This window comes from Heterocephalus glaber, unplaced genomic scaffold (genome assembly GCF_053883595.1).
Source record: "Heterocephalus glaber isolate CG9 unplaced genomic scaffold, H.glaber_assembly_v1.0 deba00001442, whole genome shotgun sequence".
NCBI classification, from domain to species: Eukaryota; Metazoa; Chordata; class Mammalia; order Rodentia; family Bathyergidae; genus Heterocephalus; species Heterocephalus glaber.
Genome location: NW_028258296.1, coordinates 53,509,938 through 53,518,769, shown reverse-complemented (window position 1 = coordinate 53,518,769; position 8,832 = coordinate 53,509,938).

Below are 8,832 nucleotides of genomic sequence, written 5' to 3'. Positions count from 1 at the left end.
GCATTTAGATATAGTATTTTTTTCTCTTTTCATCATACTTGCCATCTCTTTCACCTGAATTAATCTCTTTATACTTTTAAAATTCAACACATTTTAAGTTGCTAAAAATGTTTTTAAGTATGTTCCTTCTCTTCAGCAATTTAAGAAAATCAAGCTAGCACAAGGCAGGCACAAACACCATGCAAATGAAGAGATATGGCTGTGTTACAATAATACTTTATTTACAAAAGTAAGTTGAAGACCACATTTGGATTGTGCCTTGTGGTCAGTAAACTTTTGTCTAAAACATGTAAATTTTACTCCAGGAAGAAGAGGTGAAGTCAGCTCCCTGAAACCGCATAGCTTCTCAAACAGAAGCAGAGACCACTTGAAAAGAAAATTTGAAAAATGGAGTCCGGGGAACAAGCAACAAGTACATAGTATGCAGGGGAAAATATCTGTAAATGTTTCCCAAAATTTGTCTCAAATTCTTCAAGTTTTTTTTTTTTTTTTTGCTATTTTTTTAAACTGTGGTGTTATCTATCTACTTAAAATTTTTACCATTTTAAGTGCATAATTCTGTGACATTAACCCCATTTGCAGTGTTTCTACTCTCAAAATATTTTCATCATCCTAAACAGAAACTCTGCAAGCATCAACCAGCAGCTCCTCTTTCCTAACTCTATCCTACTCCCAGTTTCTGGTAACTTCTTTTATATTTTGTCCCTCAATTTGCCTATTATAGGTATCTCATAAAAGTAGAATCATAATATTTATCTTTTTATGTTTGGCTTCTTTCACTTGACATAATGTTTTAAAATTTTATTCACATTGTAGTGTGAATTCCATTATTTATCCACATTTTGTTTATCCAATTCATATTTTGATAGATACTGGGTTGTTTCTAACTTTTAGCCACTGTGAATAATGCTGCAAATGTATCATTATGTATTAAGAGAAGTGACATATAATGTGATATTTGATTATGTCTTATGTGATATTTGATTATGTCTTATTAGTGATGGAATAAACCCATTTTTGTGGATTAATGAGTTGAAGAATTTTATATGACCTCTCCTCTTTCTGTTCAAATCCTGCTGTTATGCAACATTTAAATTAACTTCTACTAAGTCCATGAAAACAGTTTCTGGTCAGTCTATTTGCCAGTGATTAATCTCTTCTCTAAATCTCTCTACCACATACAACTGATGCCAAAGAATGTATACATTCAAACAATTTGCCTTGTCATGTCTGCCCATCATGTCTCTAACACATTTTTTAAATTTACTTTTTAGAGAAGTAAAACATACATTCAGAAAAGTGACCATAGCGCAAGATATCCCAGCAACCACCACCCAAATCACTCATGTAACCATTCCAGATTACTAAACAGAACATTGCCACCATCCGAAGTACTTGCTTTTCGTGTCCTTCTAGTTATGGTCCCCTCACTCTTCTTACAAAGTAAACAGTCTCCTTGCTTTTGATATTATAACTGAGTTTCAGCAGTCCTTGGGTTTCTATAAGAGTGTATTCTGTGCTGTGTGGCTTCTTTTGCTCAATATTATGTTTGTCATCACCATCCATGTGGTTGGGTGTGGATGTAATGCCTTCACTTTCCTCACTATATATTTACAATTGCATAGTGTTTTGAGAGCCACCAGCTAAATTTGGGTTCTTTTACCAGAGTGAATATCAACTTGCCCTACTTGAAAATACAGTTTACAGTGTTCCTTTCATGAGACATTTCTTTTTCTTGCATGATAACCTATGAGATACTTCTTTTACCTGGCTGATCACATACTACCTTCTTGTCTAACCCATGACCAGGAGATTCCTAAAGCAGGAAACCTGTCTATACTGGCAGATATTCTTGTGGCTTTTGGCTGGCCTACATCTAATATGTGCTTCCTGAGCATTTCTGTGGTACTAGGAGCTCAGCTCTATATTCTTCCCAGAGACTCAGATTAAAAACAGCTTAGAGTAACAGCTGTTTCTTCTGAAGGAAGGCAAAATTTCAATTCAACATCACAAGAGGAAAAAGGTTTAAATATGTTATCACTTACAGATCCTGGGCAGGGAGGGAGCAATGAGTGAGGAGAACAATCCTTCCCCGAATCACTCAAGACAGGTAGAAGGATAAGGCATAGAGGGACAGGGAAAGGAAGAGGGAATGGCAAGTAGCAATATGTGTAAGATAATTGTGTGCATCTCTTGAAGTTCTCGGGAAAATGTTTGATTGGCTTATTTAAAGGAAGCAGTGGGAAAAGGAGCAGGAAGCCCAGTCTGCTTTTTAGAAAGATGTCTCCAACCACCAGCTTGAGCATTTGGGTATGGTAATCTATTTCTTGTGCCGAGGTAGCAACCATTACTATATTATTCCTGTTACAAGTGGATACACCACAATTTATTCCTCCATTCTACTGTTTGGGGACATTTGAATTATTTCTTGATATGGTTATTTTAAATAATATTCTTATGGATATTTTAATGATTGACTTTTAATAAATACTTGTATGCATGTCTTTGGAAGATATACTGTATCTAAAAAGTGGACTAGTAAATTTGATGTCTACTGATAGTTTCTCAGTGTGGTTGCACCAATTTACACTCTGAACAGCGACATATGTATGCTCTACCACTTTGTAGTCTCACCAGCACTTGGTATTACCAGCCTTTCAAATGTTAACCATATTTGTTTTTGATGTGTTGTGTATTTCATTGTGATTTTAATTTACATTTCCCTGATACTGAAGTTAAGCACATTTTCCTATTTCTTGGCCATGTGGATGTTCTCTTTTTAAAGAAAATAAGTCCATTTTTTCCTAGGTTTTCTAAATTATTTATTAATTTCGTAAAATATGTCTTCCACTCTGGCTTTTTCATTCTCACAGTGTTATCTTTGGATAAACAAAAGTTATCAATATTTTAATGTTTACCTTCAGTTTAAGAAATCTTATTGAAGTTATCCCCTGTATATTATCAGACCATAGTGCGATGAAATTGGAGATCCATAGCAAAAGAAACTCAAAAAATTTCATAAACAAGTGGAAATTGAACAACTCACTTCTGAATAACCAATGGGTCACAGAGGAAATTAAAGAAGAAATCAGACAGTTCCTTCAATTAAATGACAATGACAATACAACATATCAGAATCTATGGGACACAATGAAAGCTGTCTTACGAGGGAAATTCATAGCAGTGAATATGCATATTAGGAAAACAGAATGAGCCCAATTAAACAACCTGATGCTGAACCTCAAGCTTCTAGAAAAAGAAGAGCAGGACAACCCCAAAGCTCATACAAGGGAGGAAATTATAAAGATCAGAGGAGAAATCAATGCAATGGAGACTAAGAGAATGATACAAAAAATCAATGAAGCCAAGAGTTGGTTCTTCGAAAGAATCAACAAAATTGACAAGCCTTTAGCCAACCTTGTCAGAAAAAGGAAAGAAAAGGCCCAAATCCATGCAATTAGGAATGAAAAGGGTGAAATGACAACAGACCCAGCAGAAATCCAGAGGATCATCAATACCTACTTCCAGAACCTATATGCCAATAAGATGGACAACACAGAAGAAATGGACAGATTCCTAGATACATATGAATTACCAAAGTTGAACAAAGAAGACCTAAAAATTCTGAACAACCCAATATCAACCAATGAAATTGAAAATGTAATTAAAAACTTATCAACTAAGAAAAACCCGGGCCCTGATGGCTTCACTGCTAAATTCTACAAGACATTTAGAGAGGAACTGCTGCCACTACTGTTTAAATTCTTCAATGAAATTGAAAGGGAAGCAATACTCCCAAATTCTTTCCTGGAAGCAAGCATCACCTTGATCCCCAAAGCAGAGAAAGACCCAACTGAAAAAGAGAACTATAGGCCAATCTCACTAATGAACATAGATGCAAAAATCCTTAATAAGATAATGGCAAACAGAATGCAGAAGATCATCAAGAAGATCATACACCCTGATCAAGTGGGATTCATCCCAGGGATGCAGGGATGGTACAATATACGAAAATCAATCAATGTAATACACTATATCAATAGAGCCAAGGACAAAAACCATATGATTATCTCCATAGATGCAGAAAAAGCATTTGACAAAATCCAACATGCATTTATGATAAAAACACTACAAAAAATTGGAATAGATGGTCTCTACCTCAAACTGATAGAAGCCATCTATGAAAAACCAACAGCCAGTATCATACTAAGTGGTCACAAACTGAAATCCTTCACACTAAAATTAGGAACAAGACAAGGATGTCCACTACCACCACTCTTGTTCAATATAGTTCTGGAAACATTAGCCATGGCAATTAAACAAGAGAAAGAAATAAAAGGAATAAAGATAGGTAATGAAGAAGTCAAATTGTCATTATTTGCAGATGACATGATACTCTATGTAGAAGACCCCAAGAACTCCACCAAAAGTCTTCTAGACTTAATAACCAAATTCAGTCAAGTAGCTGGTTACAAGGTCAACACACAAAAATCAATAGCTTTCCTCTACACCAATGACAGACTCACTGAGAGAGAAATAGGGCAAATAATTCCTTTCACAATAGCATCCAAAAAACTGAAATACCTAGGAATCATCCTAACGAAAGAAATCAAAGACCTCTTCTCTGAAAACTATGGCACTCTGAAAAGAGAGATTGAAGATGATATCAGAAAATGGACAGACGTCCCCTGCTCCTGGGTAGGAAGGATTAATATAGTGAAAATGGCCATACTTCCAAAACTGCTATATAGATTTAATGCAATTCCAATTGAGATCCCAGCAGCATACTTCATAGACCTTGAGAAAACAATCCAAAAATTCATTTGGAACAAGAAGAGACCCAGAATAGCAAAAGCAATTCTAGGTAACAGAGACATGGCAGGGGGTAGCACAATCCCCAACCTGCAACTCTACTACAAAGCTACTGTGATAAAAAAAAAAACAGCATGGTACTGGCAAAGAAACATACCTGAGGACCAGTGGAACAGATTAGAAGATGCAGAAACAATGCCAGACACACTCAGCCATCTCATATTTGACAAAGGAGCCAAACACCCTCACTGGAGGAAAGACAGCCTCTTTAATAAATGGTGCTGGAAAAATTGGGCTTCAACTTGCCAAAGATTAAAACTAGACCTATATCTCTCACCATGCACTAAACTAAAATCAAAATGGATTAAAGATCTAAATATTAAAATAGAAACTCTGAACCAGTTGGAACAGAGGTTAGGCAGAACCCTTGAAGATATCAGTGTAGGAAAAGATTTTATGAACAAAACCTCAGTTGCCTGTGAACTAGCACAAACAATCAATAAATGGGATCTCTTCTTATTAAAAGGCTTCTGCACAGCAAGAGAAACCACCAGCAGTGTGAAGAGACAGCCCAAAATGTGGGAAAAAATCTTCACCTGCTCTTCCTCAGACAAAGGTCCACTATCTCAAATCTATAAAGAACTTCAAAAGATCAGGCCTCCCAAATTTAAAGACCCAATCCAAAAATGGTCAGCTGAAATGAACAGACATTTCTCAGATAAAGAAGTAGAAATAGCAAATAAATACACGAAAAAATGTTCAACTTCACTGGTCATTTGAGAGAAGCAAATGAAAACAACGCTGAGATTCCACTTCACTCCAGAAAGAATGGCTGCTATCATGAAATCAACCAATAACAAACGCTGGTGGGGCTGTGGGGAAAGAGGAACCCGGCTCCACTGCTGGTGGGAGTGTAGACTGGTGCAACCACTGTGGAAATCAGTGTGGAGATACCTCAAAGAACTAGGACTGGAAGTCCCATTTGACCCTGCTATTCTACTGCTGGGGATCTTCCTCAAAGAATTAAAAGAATCATACCACAGTGATATATGTGCACCCATGTTCATAGCAGCGCAGTTTGTAATAGCTAAAACTTGGAAACAGCCCAAATGCCCACCAACTGGAGACTGGATAAAGAAAATGTGGGGTTTTTTTTTTATAAAATAGAGTACTACTCAGCCATAAAAATGAGCAATTAGAGACATTTATAGCTAAGTGGATGCACATTGAGGCAGTACTCTTAAGTGAAATAAATAGGACACACATGTGTAAATACCGAATAGTTTCTCTGGTGTGAGAAACTGAAAGTGTAAATAAGGACTAAATGTATAATAGGTAATGTGAAATAGGAAGAAAAGGGGCAAAGGGGAAGGAAGTGGGAGGGCTGGGGAAAGGATAGAAGGGAATGGGATTAATATGAGAAAATGGAAAAATAGGGACAAAATCTTTGTAAATAGGGAGGACTGGAGGGGTTGAAGGGAGGGCTGGGCAAGGGTGAAAAATAAGAACCAAGAGAGATTATGTAAAGGTGCAAATTTCCAATGATGAATGTCATTATATTGTATACCTAAAATGTACCAATGATTAGAATGTATAATTGATAATGTAAAATAGGAAGAAAAGGTCCAAAGGGGTAGGGGTAGTGGGAGGGGCAGGGGAAAGGAAAAAATGATGAGAAATGGAAAAAATGGAAATAAAGTCTTTGTAAACAGGGAAGGGTGGAGGGCATGAAGGGAGGGCTAGGAATGGGGAAAAAATAAGAGCCAAGATGCATCATGTAAAGATACAAGTTCCCAATGAGAAATGTAATTGTGTTGTATACCTACAATGTACCAATAAAAGAATTTAATACAAAAAAAAAAAAGAAATCTTTGCATGCTTTGGGATCATGAATATGTCTATCTGGTTTTTTTTTAGAAGATTTATTGTTTTACATTTTACTTTTAGATATAAAATCATATATATATGTATGTATATATAATCTTTGTCTCCTTAGACTTTCATAAGTGATAGGCATGCCTTTGTTATGCTAATTAGGCGTCTCATGGCAAGGCCTTGGAAAGCTTCCCAATGGGGACTGGTCACCAGGAAGACCAAATAATAAAGGATCTTTGGGAGATCCAAATGGTGAAGGAAGGAAGTTGGGGACTGAATTCAATGAGCAGCCAATGATTTAATCAATCATATTTATGCAATAAAAGACTAACAACATCTCTGTATACAGAGACTTAGTGGAGAGTCCTGTTTGGTGACCATGTTTACATACTGAAAGGATGGTGTGCTCTGACTCTCTAAGAGGAACAAAAACCTCCTTCAGTCAGAACTGTCACAGACTTGCCATATGTATTTATTCATCTGGCTCTTCATTTGGATCTTGGTAATACAACAGAAATGTTAAGTATGGCCTGTTCCCATGTTCTCTGAGCCATGTAGTGAACTTTGGAAGAGGAGGGTATTGTAGGAACCTTCGAGTTTTTTGCCCATTGTCAAAAGTGACAGTGGCCCCTGAGACTTGCAACTGTATTCTGAAATCCAGGCAGCCTTGTGAAGGACTTTGCTTTTAACTTGCTAACTCAGCTTTTGTTTATCTGGAATGTTTTAATTTGACCCACTTGAAGAGTATTTTCACTGGATACAGATTCCATTCTTATAGTAGTTTTCCCCTTTTGGTTCTTTTGTCTTTTTCCTCCACTGTTTCTGACGAGGTTCCAGCTACCATTAGAAATATTCTTATATACCATGCTTTGCTCTTGTTAGGGTTTGTATCTAGATGTCCCCCAAAGCCTCATGCAGTTATAGGTGAGCTTTTTCAGAAATGGCTGGATCTAGGGTGTAAACTGCTGGAATCAAGGATGCGATGCTGGGATTGATTCACGGTGCTGGGCTGGGATTAAGGGTATCCCACCCCCAGTGTGAGTGCTACCCACCCTAAGGGTGGGTAACTTGGATAAGATATAAGGAACAGAGAGAGGGTCTCTCCTGTCACTTGTCCTTTGTCACTTGCTGCTTGCTGCCTTCTGTCTGCCTGCTCTGCGATGCCCCTCTGCCATGCCACCCTGCCTTGGCGCCAGCTTATTATGAACTGAAACTTCTATAAACTGTGGGCTAAATTAACCTTTCCTCCTTTAACTCTGGGTGTTGGGTATTTTCTCTCAGCAATATGAAAAGTAACTGAGACAATTCTTATCTAATTTCTTCTGTACTTTATCTCTATTTTTTATCACTAATTTATGAAATGCCTGGTATGGTTCTCATTGGATATATCTTGCTGAGCATTAACTGAGCTTGTTGGATCTATTTATTTATAGAATCATGGAAATTTCCTATCATTTTAAAAAATAGTTTCTGCCTGATTTTATCTCTCTTCCTCCTGAAACTCCAGTTGCCCTTGTGTTAGACTGCTTGATATCGTCCTGTCTGTCAATGAAGCTTTATTTATACATTTTTGCAATCTCTTTTTGTCTGTTCTTTATATTGGATAACTTCAATTCATCTACTTTTTGAGCTTATATATGCTCAAATATACTTTTTCAGATATGCTTTTAACCTCAGCCAGTTATATTTATTTCTGATATTTTTCTTTTCAGGTCTAGAATATCCATTTGGTAGTTCATATAGTTTCCACTCTTTTGCTGAGATATTACTTCTCTTCATTAGTTATAAGCATTCTTTCCTTTAAATTTTTGAGAATATTTCTATAGCTGACTTGAAGTATTTATATATCCCAGCATTTGGGAATCTCAAAGTAAGTTTCTGTTGATCATATTTTTCTATTTTTTGTGTGTTAATCTCATGGGTAAATCAGAGATCTTGAGTGGCACACTCCAGAGATGTCTCCTGCACTCCCTGTGTTATGGGCAGGTAGGACTGGTCAGAAGTGGGTCAGTGGAGGGCAGTCCTGGAGGGTGTGTCTCCCTCTCCCTCCCTGACTCTGCCCTTCACTCTGTGCTTCCTGGCCTTAATGACATAAGCAGCTCCCCCCACCCCCAGGATGCCGTATGCCAGGCAGTTTCTGCCGTG